Here is a 15150-nt window from a genome sequence, read left to right as displayed (position 1 = left end):
TTAACCATTTTGAAAGCTTTCTGACAGTAGAAATAATACCCAGTGACTTAGGTAATCAGTTGTAGAATATGAATTGTGAATAGCTATCAGAGAACATGCTATACCATAGTAGTGGTTGGTAAAACTCAGTGAGTGGTCTGTTTGTCGAAATATGTGATTTCAGGTTCCTTTGCATAACAAAGATATTTCTAAAGGTTTGGCCATTTCTAGTTTGGTACATGAACTGGAGGAATGACTAGATCTGTTCATTAAGCATTTATGTGATTATTTCACACACATGCCGGTATTCCCAATGAATAGCTAGACAACATGCTGTTATGGCCCTGTACACACTTAACTGGTAGTGCATATGTAGTTTTTCAGAAATGAGTTGGACATGTTCACAGGCGTCTTCATGTGACTGAGGATTTGGAAGCTGCCAGTGCCATTCGCGCTCTGGTGCCACAGTGGCATTTTGATCAAACTTTGAAAGGTTAGGGTGCCTCTGTAGGATTTTCTAGTGCTTCTGATAATCTCAGCAGGTTGATACTTGTGCCTCTGGCCTACTGAACAGAGATTTGTTTTTGATGGTGCTTATTTTTTAGAACCAGTCTACTATTTAATTTTGATGCAAGCATGTAAGATGAAAGGCAACCTTGAAATATTTCCTTTGAAATCAATGATGTTGCATCCTCTTTACCAAGACCTGAGCTAAGTTGCAGTGCTCTACATACCACGTATTATGCTTAGCAGCCTAGTACTTAGTGTATCAGTGCAATTGTGAGTAGATATCATTTATCATGGAGACAAAGGGAGTTGTTTTTTTTTTAAGGTTTGCTGCTTGCAGTATATTCAGTATCTTATATACGTAAGCTCCCATTTTCATTAGAGTACCTGGTCTGCAAGATTTTTCATTATGCTTAATGAAGAAATATGACTGAAGAGGGGAGAATAGTAAAGCTAACATTTTCGGTAAGTTTTGTAATGAAATTCTCCTCTATGCCTGTCTTTGTGATGAGGACATTTTGCTGAAAACTTTTGTCCCCCATTACATATTAGAATCTGCACTGCTTTTTTCATTATAACTTTCTTTCTTATAAAATTGAAGAATATGTGTTTTTTGGTGAAAAGGAAACCCACTTCCATAGTGCAGCCCTTTGCTCTTCAAGTTCTATTAAATTTTGAGTCCTAGGATGTGGATGGCATCATGACTGTTACTGATGTGCCACAAGGGACAGAGGCAATCTGGGTGATGTCAAATTAAGACCTTTTAGCTATTTATGCTTTGCTGGACCAGCAGTTTCAGGCTAACCCATATTTATCGTTCTGATGCTAATTTGCGTGCAAGCAGTGATAATATTGGCTGATCAGTAGTTCTTTTGAGAACTTTTGATGAACGTTAGTCTACAGTTTTATAGCTACAAGTTCTTGAAGAAATTAATATTTTAGATGGGAAATAGAAATGAGAGTGCATATGAGCCTAAAAACCAAAGGGAGAGAATGCTTGTTTATGTGAACATATTTTGTAAGCAAATAAGGAAAAAAGTATTAATTACTCTGCACATCATTTCTCACTAAGACAATCTTCTTTCAGTCTGGTTCCCAATCCACCTTTAACAAAAGCAGCTGGTAGAAGCAGACCAGATAGGTAAATCTCATTTGTATAAGTATATCAGTGCATGAATGACTCAGTCTCAGTTTTCCACTCTAATTGTCCCAAGTTCTGTAAGAATAATGGCCTTTTCAAGTATTTCATTAGTATCTGTGTCACTCTGCTACCAGTCACCCAGCTTCTGGTATTGTGAGTGCTTACCTCATGACTAGACATCTGCAGAAAAGCAGAGTGCACATTTGCAATGGAGTCCATGAAAAATGAAATTGTGAAGCTCGTGTATTTGTGCCTCACTCAGCACCTTCTGTGCCAGCCCCATGGAGCAGCCTGTCCACTCAGGCAGGTAGGGAAAACCCCTACAGAAATAATTTTCTCCAAGGTAGCTTGCAGAGAAAGTGGTGGTAATGTAAATTTTTGCAAACTGACAAACCCACTGTATCAGAACTACAATTTTTAGACATTTCATGAAATGTAGTAATATTTCCTATTTGGAAGACTAAGTGAGCAAATGACTCTTCATTATACACTGACTAATGTTGCTGGTGAATTGATTTACAGAGATTACTAATGGCTTCTATATATGCTGCTCAGATGTGTAAGATCTCAAAAAACCCCAGTGACACCACCCCTTGAATCAAACTCACTGCGGTCCTGCAGTTAATGAAATGACAACATATACTCAAAAATGTTCAGCATTGCACCAAAAAGGAGCCCAGATTTTATAAGTATTCTGTTAAGTGCCTGCAAAAACATGTGATGAAGATGGATAGGACAGTTTGGTAGAGAAGCAGCAGCTTTTAGGAGCCATCTGTGTTTTTACTGATGAGAATGAATTTTAACTAATGAAACTTTAGTGATAAATGTTGTGCACATTGCAGCAACTACACAGTGTGATTAGATTTCACATAGTAACTTCAAAAAGAGAGGTGGGAAATCCTGCATGGAACATCTGTCTTATTTTCAGCTGCAGTTGAGTGATGCTGTTTGTTTGGTTTTGCCCCCGGTTCTGAATTGATGAATCCTGATGGAAAATTTCAGGGAAATTTTGCAAACTTTATTTAAAGAGCATATGTGCTTGAAGATGTGGAATGATTGTATCCTTTCCAGAAGTGATCTCTGTCAGATAAGGTAAGGGTTGGTGTCGTGGTTTAAACCCAGTCAGGTAACTTGTTCACTCACTCCCAGTGAGTGGTGCCGAGCTGACAACAATCGAGGTCTGTGTCCCCCCCCCACCGGGGCTCTCCCCTTCCCCGCTCCCAGAGGAACGGGGAGGAGGATCGAGAGAGTGCAACTCCCACGGGTTGAGACAAGAACAGTCCAGCAACAAATCACCACCGCTACTATCAACTACAACAATGATAAGGGAAAATAACAAGGGAAGAGAATACGATACCACTGGCCAAGAAAACGAGTCCCACCCGGAAGCCCCTGTCCTTCCGGGTAACTCCCAGTTACCCCCCACCACGGCCATGACGTGCTGTGGTATGGAATACCTCCCCGGCTAGCCCGGGTCAGGCGCCCCATCTCTGCTTCCTCACAGCTTCCCCTCCTCCCTGGCAGAGCATGAGCCTCACAAAGTCCTTGGTCAGGGTAAACATCATTTAGCAACAACCGAAAACATCGGCTTCACCAACACTGTTCTCAGGCTGGAAGTCAAAACACAGCACTGCACCAGTTAACACGAAGGAAAAACATGACTGCTACTGCTGAACCCAGGACAGTTGGTAATCATGTCCCTGGAATCTAAAGATCTGGACTTCTTTTTACAGCACAGCTTACCAGAGCTTGCTTAAAAACATAAAAATGAAGACAAAGGAAATCCTGATGGAGATTAGTGATCCTTATGTATGTTAATAACTCTTCTGGAATGACTGGAGGAAAAAAATCAGAAACAATTTGGGTTGCATACTTTCTATTTTCTGGGAAGGGCATGCTATTTTGATGGAATAGCCCATATGTTGGGGATTTTAGGTTTTCAAATAGATTTGGCTACCCTTTCCTAAAACATATAGTTTGTGGAAGTACCTTCCAGAAACTGGACAACTAGTCTTCAGATGCTGGAAACCTCTGTAGGTGGGATATCAGCTAGGTTAAGTACCCCAAGTACGTACCCCAATGAACTCCCCAAGATTCCTGTTGCAACAAAAGGATAGAAAGGAGGCTTCTGCAGTAAATGCATTTCTGCCTGCTGCAGGCACTCAAAATGGTGACAATACACCCCAGCCTGTAACCACTAATTTCTCTGCATTACCTGTCAAAGGAGTGTAGATACAGATCTTGATGTTAGGTAAGAATCCCACCCTGCTTCGATGCCTTTGTCTCCCTGGAAATGGAAAAGGAGATTCTTTAACTCCTTTTTTAACCTGGATTTCACTCTACAGGAAAGATTACATCAAAGCTACTTCTCTTCCCCATTCCGTACTCTATGTAACCTTCTGTAATCTATTGCTTCACACTAAACCACCCCCAACTGCTCTGTTTAGTGTGTTTTGAGATAACTGGTTTAACTGAACATGAAGCAAAAAAGGTGAAAAAAATACAATAATGAAATTTTCAGCCTTGAGCACCTAGAAAATGCTGGGTGTTTAGAAGTCAGGAGTTTACAAATAAATATTTGAAAACTTCTGATTCTTCCCCTGAGATTTTGAGCATTTGCATTACCCTAATTTTTCTTTTAGGTAAATATTAAATGCTTTTCTGAGGATGTTAGTTTTTCTTTCTTTTATTTTTTTTTCCCCTTTCAGGTGAATGTCAAGATTCTCTTGGAAAATACAAGTCTAAGACATGGCATTTAGAAAAAACATTGAGAACTACATAAGGGTGCAGGTTTACTCCATCTCTTGACAAATATCTGGGACCCAGACCATTTTCTTATATCTCTGTTGCATTTTATTTCTTCTAAGGTGCTGGCTTCATCATAGCAGTCAAGAGTTACTTCTGTTTTCATGGCAAATGGGTGTCCCAAGTGTCTTAATTATCAGTATGTAAGGATATATAAAAATAGTATGGCAAATTCTCAGTAACAATATGACCCTTTTAATGCATGACATTATCATAGTCTTCCTGCTATTTGAATTTGCCTGCAGCTGCTGTTTTCTGCCACACTGAGTTGATGTGATCCGTCACAGGAGACCTTTTCTGAAAGAAGAAAGAGAGAAATAAAGCTAGAAGAGAGAAGAGGGGGGAAGGATGGCTGGAATAGCTTCTGTTTTCCTTCTTTCCTTGGCTCTAAATGGCAGGGGAACTTGTGTGGAGAGTTAAAAAAGTATATCAGTTAAATGAAAATTAATGTGCTTGCACAGGGGTTTGGTCATCAGGATCTAAACCGCAGCATATCAACACTTGAAGACTTATGGTTTTGGGTAAACATAATTACTGCAACAAGGCTTATGTATTATTAGCATTTCGCAGAGAGATTATAAAACATCATTAAAGATGAAAGGTTATTTTCAGAGCTCAGCTAAGTTTTAAATTGCATCCTTAGAGTCCAAGTATGACCTTTAAGTGAGCTTGGGACAGACACCAGTATCTGAAATGTGAATCAGCATGAGGCTGCTGAGCAGGGATGCCTCTCACGGAGAGGCAATGGATCATTAGAGGGGACACTTCTTCCTATTATTCAACTTTGAACTAGATTTCAGTACTCATTATCTAGTTTATTATACAGAAAGAAAGAAAGGCAAGAAGGCTTCTGTTACAAAATTGCATTAAATTGTTCTTCAGAGTCTGAATATATGCACAAGCTCACTCCTCTTAAGCTACATATTTGGTCTGAAGGAATCTCTGTAGTTAATCCTAAACAGTGCATAGAACACTCTCAAACTTTGTTTTAATTAAATAGCATTTACATTTTAGCATCCATTTTATTACTTTTTCTCCTGCTCATCCCTTAACAGTGATATTGTTGCCCCCAGTAAATCTTTCAGCAGATAGGTTTTTTATTGGCAAACTCCCTTTGCAGGACCATTAAAAAAAAAAATTTAGAAATGTTGTTTTTGTGTAGCTCCCATATTTATTTAAATGCTTAAACCCTTACTCTACACCCATCTACATTACTGCTAGGAATTCTCATGTGTGAAAAAACTGGAGCTGCCTCAGATGCTGGAGGCATGTTACAGCAGCAGCCAATGCTATAGTGTAGGCTGGAGTGTATACAGAAGACTGGTCCCACTTTAACTACTGAATAATTAAGATTATAGTTCCTAGTCATATGAGAGAGTTATAAAACATTCTCAATTCCGACTTGTTAGTGCACTCAATATGTTCAACATCTCATGGTTCCTTCCAGGGAAGTTGGGTAGCTGCATCTGACCATGCTGTTCTGATAAACTTTATATTCATACACCTAAATAATACCAGTGGTTTGTGGCTGACAAAATCCCATCTAATTTCCATAGTTATAGTTGTTGGCCTGTTCACCAAAATAATTGCGTTGTAGAAATGTTTTACAGGATGACATGAAAATTCATGAGATGACAAGGAATGAGAATTACCTTCTTCTAATATTTTGTTATATATGATACACTAGGATTTGGACTTAAAGGGATTTTCAATAATTCTTTTTCTAATTCTGCCTTTATGAATGGCTAAGCTTTCTACTGTTATAAGTTGCCACATCTTTAGGGAAGACGATGAACCACTATCAATTCTGATAGAAGAAACTATCCCTAGCAATTCAGGAGCAGAATGAAGAATAAGAATCGGGGAGATTATGTTCTGTAGAGTAACACCAGAGCAAGAATACTATGGTTCTTCAAACTTCTGAAGTTCTTTTATATTGAACTTTAAGATAAAGGTCATGGTTAGGAAGAGGGACCTCTTAACCCCATATTATTAGGATGCTTTGAACTGAAAGCACTGCATTGTAAAACCTTGTCTTTGTTCTGTGACTTGTGGTTTTAAGTTAGAAGTAATTGATATGGATGCTAAGCTGTGAAAACAGAAATTCCTCACAGCCTCATTTTTGGAGCTGGCACTATACACTGGCTGAGGATTTGTCTCTAGAGCTTTAGGACAGTACCTTGACATTTTCAAAGAGGAGTCAGTATTGTGAATGCATTTTCCCTATGTGAACTCTACCTCTATAAACAACTCTGTGTACCATTTAGCTAGGTGTTGAAGTGCTTTGTTTGCACCAAATAATTGAGCTTGATTTTGGAGGCATTAATTTAGATGCCTTTTGAAAAATGTGTACTTCAATATCAAAAGAGTGCAATAAATGCATCCCTTTTTATTGTTGCTCAAATAAGCCTGGGTCTGCAATTTTACTTGCTTATATTATGATGGTTTTCAGTACATTTCTTCCAGAGGATCTGAAACTCCTAAAGCCGGTATGGGTTGCCCTTGAATACCTTGCATTTAACAGATGTGATATATACTGATTTATTGCAACGCTACATGAGATTAAGGACAGGAAGTAAAGGGACTTTTCAAAATTGCAGTCATAGTAAGTGATTCCCAATGGGCAGTGGAGAGAGCAAAGAGTCAAACTGGAGGCAAAGCAGAAAGCTGGACAGTCCTGATTTAGAAAGGTTGCTCAGGGATCTTAACTAACACAAGAATACAGGATCTACTTTTCTGTTTCATCCAAAAAAACAATACTCCTATCAGTACCTACACTGTAGGGATTTGTGTTTTGGTTTGGGATTTTGTGTTTAGTAATCGCTGGTCTAACACCAAGATTTAGAAATGCTGTTTCTCAAATCCTTTATATGGGTCTGTTGAACATAAGTTATTTTGCATCATTTATACTTGCATCCACCTGATTTCAGCATCTGGTTTCTCCTGGGCTGCTGGAGTTAGGGTTTCATCCTGAGTGTTTTTCTGAGGGCTGGCACTCCATGTGTTTTGTAAAGGAACAAATCATTAATTTTCTTGACTTGGGAAATTGTAAATCCTACAAGTTTCACAGCAGAGTGATTAGAAAGGCCTGTATATTTAGAATTATATTTTTTTGGCCTACTATTTTTTAGGATGCCAGAGCTAGAATATTACTGGGTGGTTGTGTTCTTATTTTGTTGGGTGGGGTTTTTTATTGTTTGTTTTTTTCCAAAGTGATGGTTCAATTGAACTTTTTAAATATATCTGAATTTTCCTCAGATATTAGGCCTTTAAAATGGCCTTGTTTTTAAGCTAAAGATGTTAATTTTGGCTTTGAGCTGGACCAAATACAGCAAGTCTCAGAATCCGGACAAATCAAGATTACAGTCCCCTTTTCCTGATAACTTTGGTTTATATCCTGCTTGGGGGAAGGATGCCACCTACTTATCTGGAGCCATCTCTTGGGTTCCAAGTATCTTGGGATACACTGAAGGCATGCCATTCAAGTCATTCCACTCCACCCTTACCCAGTTTCTATGATTTGACAAGGTCAAAGCGATGTCCTGTATTCTTAGAAAAAAACACTGTGTGAGATGGTTTACAAATTGAGGGAGTAATTTGTTCAGATACACAACGTATAAAGAAAAAAATTAAAGGGCATAAAAAAGGAAAATGGCTTATCAGTCACTTATATTTATGTGAAGACATACTCAAAAGAGAAAACTGTTCCTTGTCCAATATCATCAGGTAAATTTTCATCTGGTGCCCTTGCAGTAAGTTTTGTGTAAATTGTCAGGGGAAAGGGTCTATAAGACAACTTCAAAGTATGCTTTTCCTCTGGTTGGTGTTGGAAAGGTCTGGTCCCTGCCTTTAAGATTTGTTCATCAGATTCAAAGGAACTCTGGAAAAAAAATGGTAATATATAAACAACATTAATTCATTTTAAGTAACACTGGTGCTAGGGAAATTTCTCTAGGCAAATGGTGGCACTATTTGTCTTTCTGGTCATAGCCAGTGCCTGTTCACTGTGACAGCTGCTATTTCTTTTCTACCTGTGCCTGTCTGAATCACAGTGCTTGACACCACCTCTACCTGCACAGCCTTACCCCTGCTTTCTGATTTCAGCCCCTCCATGCAAAGTAATTTGATCCAAATGATCTTCTGTTACATTCAGTTGACTTTAGTATCCCGTCCTAAATGCCTTTGCCACTTCAAGATTGACACTGACTTTAAGTCAGCTAACTTCAAATCCAATTTAAATTTTCTTTTCAGTGTTAGCCATGCTACTCTGCATCTCACACTTGTGACTGGATTACTTATAACCAGAGACTCTGCCTGTATGAGTAATTTGTCCTTAATGCTTGGTCATGGTGAGCCATTTCCTTACTCCTCTCCAAATTAATGCTAATTGTATTACACTACTAGTCTCACAAGAAAAAATAATTAATTATATGATGCTGAGGTATTCTAGTTGGCTAAACAGCCTTATTTGGAGAGCAGAACTGGTTTTTTTTGGATGTGTGCTGTTTTCCTAGCAACCAGGGTTGGTTGTGCTCTTTTGGTTTTTTGTGTGTGTGTTTGTTTTTTTCTTCTAAGATACTAAAATTGAAATTCTACTCCTATGCTTCCAGGAGCTGAGGCTGTAAGCCATGTGTCTGACCTCTGCATTCTGTGATAGGATGTTCCCTAATTTCTGTGCAAGGCTGAGTAAGATTATCTTAAGGTCCTTTCCAACCCTAACTATTCTATGACTCTATGCTGGTAGACCAATGAACACTAAGCACGCAGATAACCTCATGGCCTCTTCAGTGCCATTTCACCTTCATCCCGTTGACTCTGGAGAGGATGTCTTTATGGTTTGTTTATTTATAGATCTTTCCCCCCTCTCCTCTACAAGAAGAGAGTGGCCGGTGCGGAGCAACCGAGGCAGTGGTTTGGGGCTCCCAAGGTGCCAGGTCCCGCAGCGGGAGATGTGGGAGCAGAGCCTGGTGGTGTTGGTGCCGGAGAAGGCGATCCTGCACAGGGAGCACGCCGTGGTGCCATGGCAAGGCGGCCTTAGCCGTGGCGCTGGACCTGAGGACCTTCCTCCGCCTTTCGGCCCTGCAGCGAGCACGGGGTGTGCATCCGCCTGCCCGGGGTTGGAGTCATGAGGAGCTGGGGCACCCCCAGCCTCCAGGTCCTGCGGAGGGGCTTTGCAGCTGGCTTTGATGAATCAAAGTCCCTCAGTGCAGAGCAGCTGGATACACTGAAAGAGTTTGCTGGCATTGCTGCCGGAGCCTCGGCTCCTGAGAGCCTTGCTGTTCTTGCCTTCCTTTACATGTACCTGCCTATTTTGGCTAAGCATGGAGATGTTCCCAGTGTGGATGTACTGGTGTGGTCAGAGCTGCCCACAGGAGCTGGTCTGGGTTTCAGTGCTGCCTACGTTGTCTGCTTGGCCACGGGCCCTGCTGACTGTGTCTGGAGCCATCTCCTGCCCTCTGAAGGAGGGAGAGCCCATGGCCGGGTGGACAGAAGAAGAGCTGGCTTTGATTAACCACTGAGCCTTCCAAGGGGAGCGGGTGATCCATGGCAACCCCTCAGGGGTGGATAATGCTCTTGGTACCTGGGGTGGAGCCCTGAGATACCAATTAGGAAAAATCACACCATTAAAGAAGGTGCTGCTGCTGAAGATCTTGCTGACCAACACAAAAGTCCCTCAAAGCACCAAGGTCCTGGTGGCTGGTGTCAAGGAGAAGATCCTGAAGTTCCCTGCTATAATGATCCCGGCACTGGACTCCATCGATGCAATTTCTCAGGAGTGCCAAAGTGTTCTAGAAGCAATGCCTGCAAATCCACCACTTTTTTTTTTTTTTTTTTACTGTGAGAATCAAAGCCTTGGGACCACTGTAGGAGAGGAACTGGTTCGAGACCTTCTTAAAAACCTGAACATCCACAAGTCCATGGGACCTGATGAAATCCATCCGCGGGTCCTGAAAGAGCTGGTGAATGAAGTTGCTAAGCCACTGGCCATCATATTCAAAAAATCATGGCAGTCAGGTGAAGTTCCCGATGACTAGAAAAAGGGAAATATAGCCCCCATTTTCAAGAAGGGGAAAATGGATGACCCGGGGAATTACAGACCAGTCAGTCTCACCTCTGTGCCTGGCAAAATCTTGGAGCAGATTCTCCTGGATGGCATGCTAAGGCACATGAAAAACAACAAGGTGCTTGGTGACAGGCAGCATGGCTTCACTAAAGGGAAATCCTGCCTGACCAATCTGGTGGCCTTCTATGATGGGGCTACAGAACTGATGGACAGTTGGTGTAATCTGCCTGGACTTGTGCAAAGCGTTTGACACTGTCCCACACCACATCCTTGTCTCTAAATTGGAGAGACATCAATCTGATGGATGGACCACTGGGTGTATAAAGAACTGGCTGGATGGCCACACCCAAGAGTTGTGGTCAATGGCTCAATGTCCAGCTGGAGACCAGAAATGAGGTGGCCTTGTGAGGTGGGCTGATGCCAACCTCATGAAGTTTAACCATGACAAGTGCAAGGTCCTACACCTGGGTCGGAGCAATCCCAGGCACAGCTACAGGTTGGGCAGAGAAGAGATTCAGAGTAGCCCTGTGGAGAAGGACTTGGGGGTGCTGGTCGATGAGAAAATGAACATGAGCTGGCTTCAGTGTGAGCTTGAAGACCAGAAAGCCAACCATATCTTGGGCTGCATCAAAAGGAGTGTGACCCAGCAGGTCGAAGGAGGTGATCCTGCTCTTCTACTCTGCTCTTGTGAGACCTCACCTGGAGTATTGTGTGCAGTTCTGGTGTCCTCAACATAAAAAGGACATGGAAGTGTTGGAACAAGTCCAGAGGAGGGCCACGAGGATGATCAGGGGACTGGAGCACCTCCTGTATGAAGATAGGCTGAGGAAGTTGGGGCTGTTCAGCCTGGAGAAGAGAAGGCTGCATGGAGACCTCATAGCAGCCTTCCAGTATCTGAAGGGGGCCTATAGGGGTGCTGGGGAGGGACTCTTCATTAGGGACTGTAGTGACAGGACAAGGGGTAGTGGGTTAAACCTTAAACAGGGGAAGTTTAGACTGGTTACGAGGAGGAATTTCTTTGCTATAAGGGTGGTGAGGCACTGGAATGGGTTGCCCAGGGAGGCTGTGAATGCTCCATCCCTGGCAGTGTTCAAGGCTAGGTTGGACGAAGCCTTGGGTGAGATGGTTTACTGTGAGGTGTCCCTGCCCATGACAGGGGGGGTGGAACTAGATGATCTTAAGGTCCTTTCCAACCCTAACTATTCTGTGATTCTACAAAGGCTACACTAAAGTGTGTAACTTCTAAAAGAAATACATTCAACACACTCCTTGTCAGCGTACTTCTTTTCACTATAAAAGAAAAATTTCTGCATGAAAAGTTTACCCGTTTTCTAGTGGCCATAATAAGCTGCAGGAAGTGCCACCCCCTGGAGAGCCAAGACAGGAGGAAGGAAACGGAATTGAGTAGCTGGAGCTAGTTGAGTCGAGTGAGGAGCTCTAACACAATGGCTGGTTTTGCCAAGAAGAACCAGCCCAATGAAGAAAGAAAAGCAATTTTCTATTGAGAAACCTAAAGACAGAATGAAAAGCTATTGCAAGTCCACAGTGTTTGGAAAGGGAGTGACATGTTGAGGGAGTAACAACTTAGATTAAGTTTATCTGTACTCTGTGGCCCTTAAGGAGAGTTGCTTTCATTTGTTTGGTTTGTGGATGCCCAACAAACCCTAGTGCTGCCCCACTTCACAGAATTGCTGTGTAATCTAGAAAGGAAAAGGTTTTCTCCAGCTTCACCAGATAGGTACTAAAAAAGAAAAAAATAAGTGCAGCTGCTCAGCACAGAGGAGCACTGAGAGGATCACCCTGAGCTAAGAGGCATGAATGTCTCAGCCCAGGTGGAAGTTCTGAACACCACTTTGGTAGGAGCCAAGGTGGCAATTGTAGAGGGCTGTAATAAAATCCAAACCCTACCACAGAGATGTTCTAGTTTTGAAAGCAATACAAAAATCTTTTACTGCCATTCACAAGGCATGGTTGTCCTTGAGGGCTTAAGAAACAAAGTTGAGGAAGATAATTCTTGGGCCCCCACAATGACCATTTGGTATTGCTTGCCCACCAGACAATACCTGCTGGTTGCTCTCATTTTGAAACTGTAAAGATATCATCCCCAGCTTCCTGGTTGTTCTGGGAAATGTGTTGCCACACTTCACTCCCCACAGTCCCTCTGCCAAGGGCTCTGTAGGGACACATTTTAGTGCTGTTGAGATACTTGGCCTCAATCTCCCATGAGACTGATGATGTTGAACAGGGTTATGGGGAACAGAAGAGCTCATGAAGTGGTACTTAGCTGTGTAATAATTTCCTGAGTGTCAGTGCCCAAACCTCCAGCAGATTAATTTTGTAGTAAACAACGTACTACTTGTTTGTGAATCAAGTCCACGATCTAATAGCTGTTGCTAGAGCTGCATTGAACTTGTATGTTGGTGACCTTTTTTGTCTAAGGATGGGGAATAATAGGACAAATTATGTTGCTGCTCTGAGAAAGCTGTGGTTGAACATAACTGCCATTGACTCAGACATCCTGGAGGATATTTATTTTCCTCAGGAGATAATATAATTATAGGAATTATCAATGGAGAAAAACTATTGAAGTAATTTTCTCTCTTTCATGGCAACACAATGCTCCTGCATCACTCTTTCCTGATTCTTTACACATCTACCAACCCTTAGCCATTGGAAGTGACTTTGCTAATATTAGTCTTCAACTTTATCTAATCCTTCTGAATAGCTATGAGATAAACAACATTTAGCTCCCTAATAGTTTTGGAAGGTCAACTAAATTAATTAGATGAAACCACCTAAGAGGTTTTAAGGTTTTTGTGGGGGGAAGGGTGTAGGGGTGTAGGGAGAGGTGGTCAGTAAAAGTCTTTGGATCATATGTAATCTCTTGTATTTAAGTTCTGTCATTGCAGTGATATTTAAAAGTAGATAAACTGCAAGAGCCTTTAAAGAAATGGATCCCATGGTAGGATAGAAAGTACCTTTCCTAACTTTTGAGACTGTAGACCTCCTTGAGAGGATCTTGTATTTCTTTTTCTCATGTTGTAGAAAGCCCTAAACCACTCTTTTCCCAGGTGAGACTTGCAGTGTTGGTGTGTTTTTTGTGACATCTTTCTTCTGTGATCTGATGTTCCTGATTCTGAGCAACCAGATTGCTTTGCCATTTTATCCGAGACCTGGAAGACTTGAAAGAAACATCCTGAGATCAAGCCATTGAGGTAACAAAACCTCAAATTGTTTTGGTTTGTGGAAGAAAATGATGTTCAAAACCTGGCAAGAATAGGACATTCAGACATTGCTCCATATATTGGTGACATAAATGCGTGCGGAGAAATTCAATCTGGTTATGATCACAGCAAGACTAGATGGTAAACAAAACATACTAAATAACAATAACTGAGCTCTGTGTTGTCAGCTTTCAAAGCTTTGGCCTGAAAGGCTTATTTTGTGTTTTCCCAACCATGTCTAGGTAAAACCACTTGTGTTATTTCATCTATTTGCATTCATGGCAATATGGCAATGATAAATTACTCTTTTATTTGTGAGAGAATACCCTCTAGATTTCAGAATTTATTCACTGAATATTTATATAGACTTATCTGGAGAAGATAATGTCTTACTAGCCTTTGTTCTTCCTGAGTTTGAAAGTGGCTTTTGCTGCTTGTTTCAGAAAAAACCATTCTGAAGTGCAGCCATGTGTCCTGTGAACACTGAATGGTAGCAAGGCAAGTAGTATTTACCCAAGTAAATATTTTGGTAGGACACTTTTAAGTGTGATTTGATTGTCTAGACCTAGGGTCCCGGTGCCACTCATGATGTTTTTATTATGTGAGGTATTTCAACCCTAATGGCAAATATGACAAAGGTGATGGGATTTGAGACACATATCTCTTTCTGGAAGGATTGCAGCTGAAGACTATGTGGGGCATCTCATTTCACCTAAAATGATGCAGGATGTTTCAGTAACTGAATCCCACCTTTTATTTATAGAGGGGAATTAGCAGCACTCACAGTACTCGTACCTCAATGTATCTCTGGAACACAGCCTTCAAAGGGCATTCAACCCCCTGGGCTGGCAGCTGGCAATGAAGGAAGACGTGAGTTGTCTTAGAATTCACCAAATCCACTGCATTTGGCTAGGGAAACAGTGCGGAGGACAGGGATATCTTTTAAACCCTATTGCCCTCTCAGAGGCAAATTCCCAAGGCAGTCATTGGTCAGCTGAGCCTCACAAAGATTTGCTGCCTGAAGCCCTTTCCTGGCAGCGCTGGGGACCTTACTATTAAAATGCAATATTCTACTCCTTATCGCCATTCATACAACTCCTTTTTCCCAGAGGGATGCTCCAGGCCCCATCTCCAGAGATGTGAGTGCAGAATATGTTTTTGATGTCCTCCCCGCCCTGAATATGGATCCCTAAATGCCACAACAGCACTGGCAGAAACAACCATTCTTGAATTCTCCGCCTGCGTGTGTTTGAACTCTTGTGCAATTAGACTAGCTGAAATGTGACACATGTCTGTTAAATAACTGAAAACGGGTTTTCACAGCCTGCTGCCCTTCAGAGAGGCTGTGTGGGCTGAATAGATCACTATCAAGCAGTGGATGCAAATGTTTGCTTCTTTTTTTTTTTCCCTTGGGAGAAGGTGTTATAGCA

At 41.6% G+C, this 15150-nt stretch overlaps 1 pseudogene; it reads left to right on the top strand.

The window, feature by feature from the left end:
- Nucleotides 1-9381: 9381 nt before the first annotated feature.
- Nucleotides 9382-14913, top strand: LOC130610927 (mevalonate kinase-like; annotated as a pseudogene).
- Nucleotides 14914-15150: the final 237 nt, after the last annotated feature.

The sequence above is a fragment of the Pezoporus wallicus genome, unplaced genomic scaffold (genome assembly GCF_028554395.1).
Source record: "Pezoporus wallicus isolate ANWC-B61680 ecotype Strahan unplaced genomic scaffold, APGP_CSIRO_Pwel_v1 scaffold_3294, whole genome shotgun sequence".
NCBI lineage: Eukaryota > Metazoa > Chordata > Aves > Psittaciformes > Psittacidae > Pezoporus > Pezoporus wallicus.
Note: the sequence above shows the minus strand (reverse complement) of the source record. Positions and strands in the feature narration are given on the sequence as shown.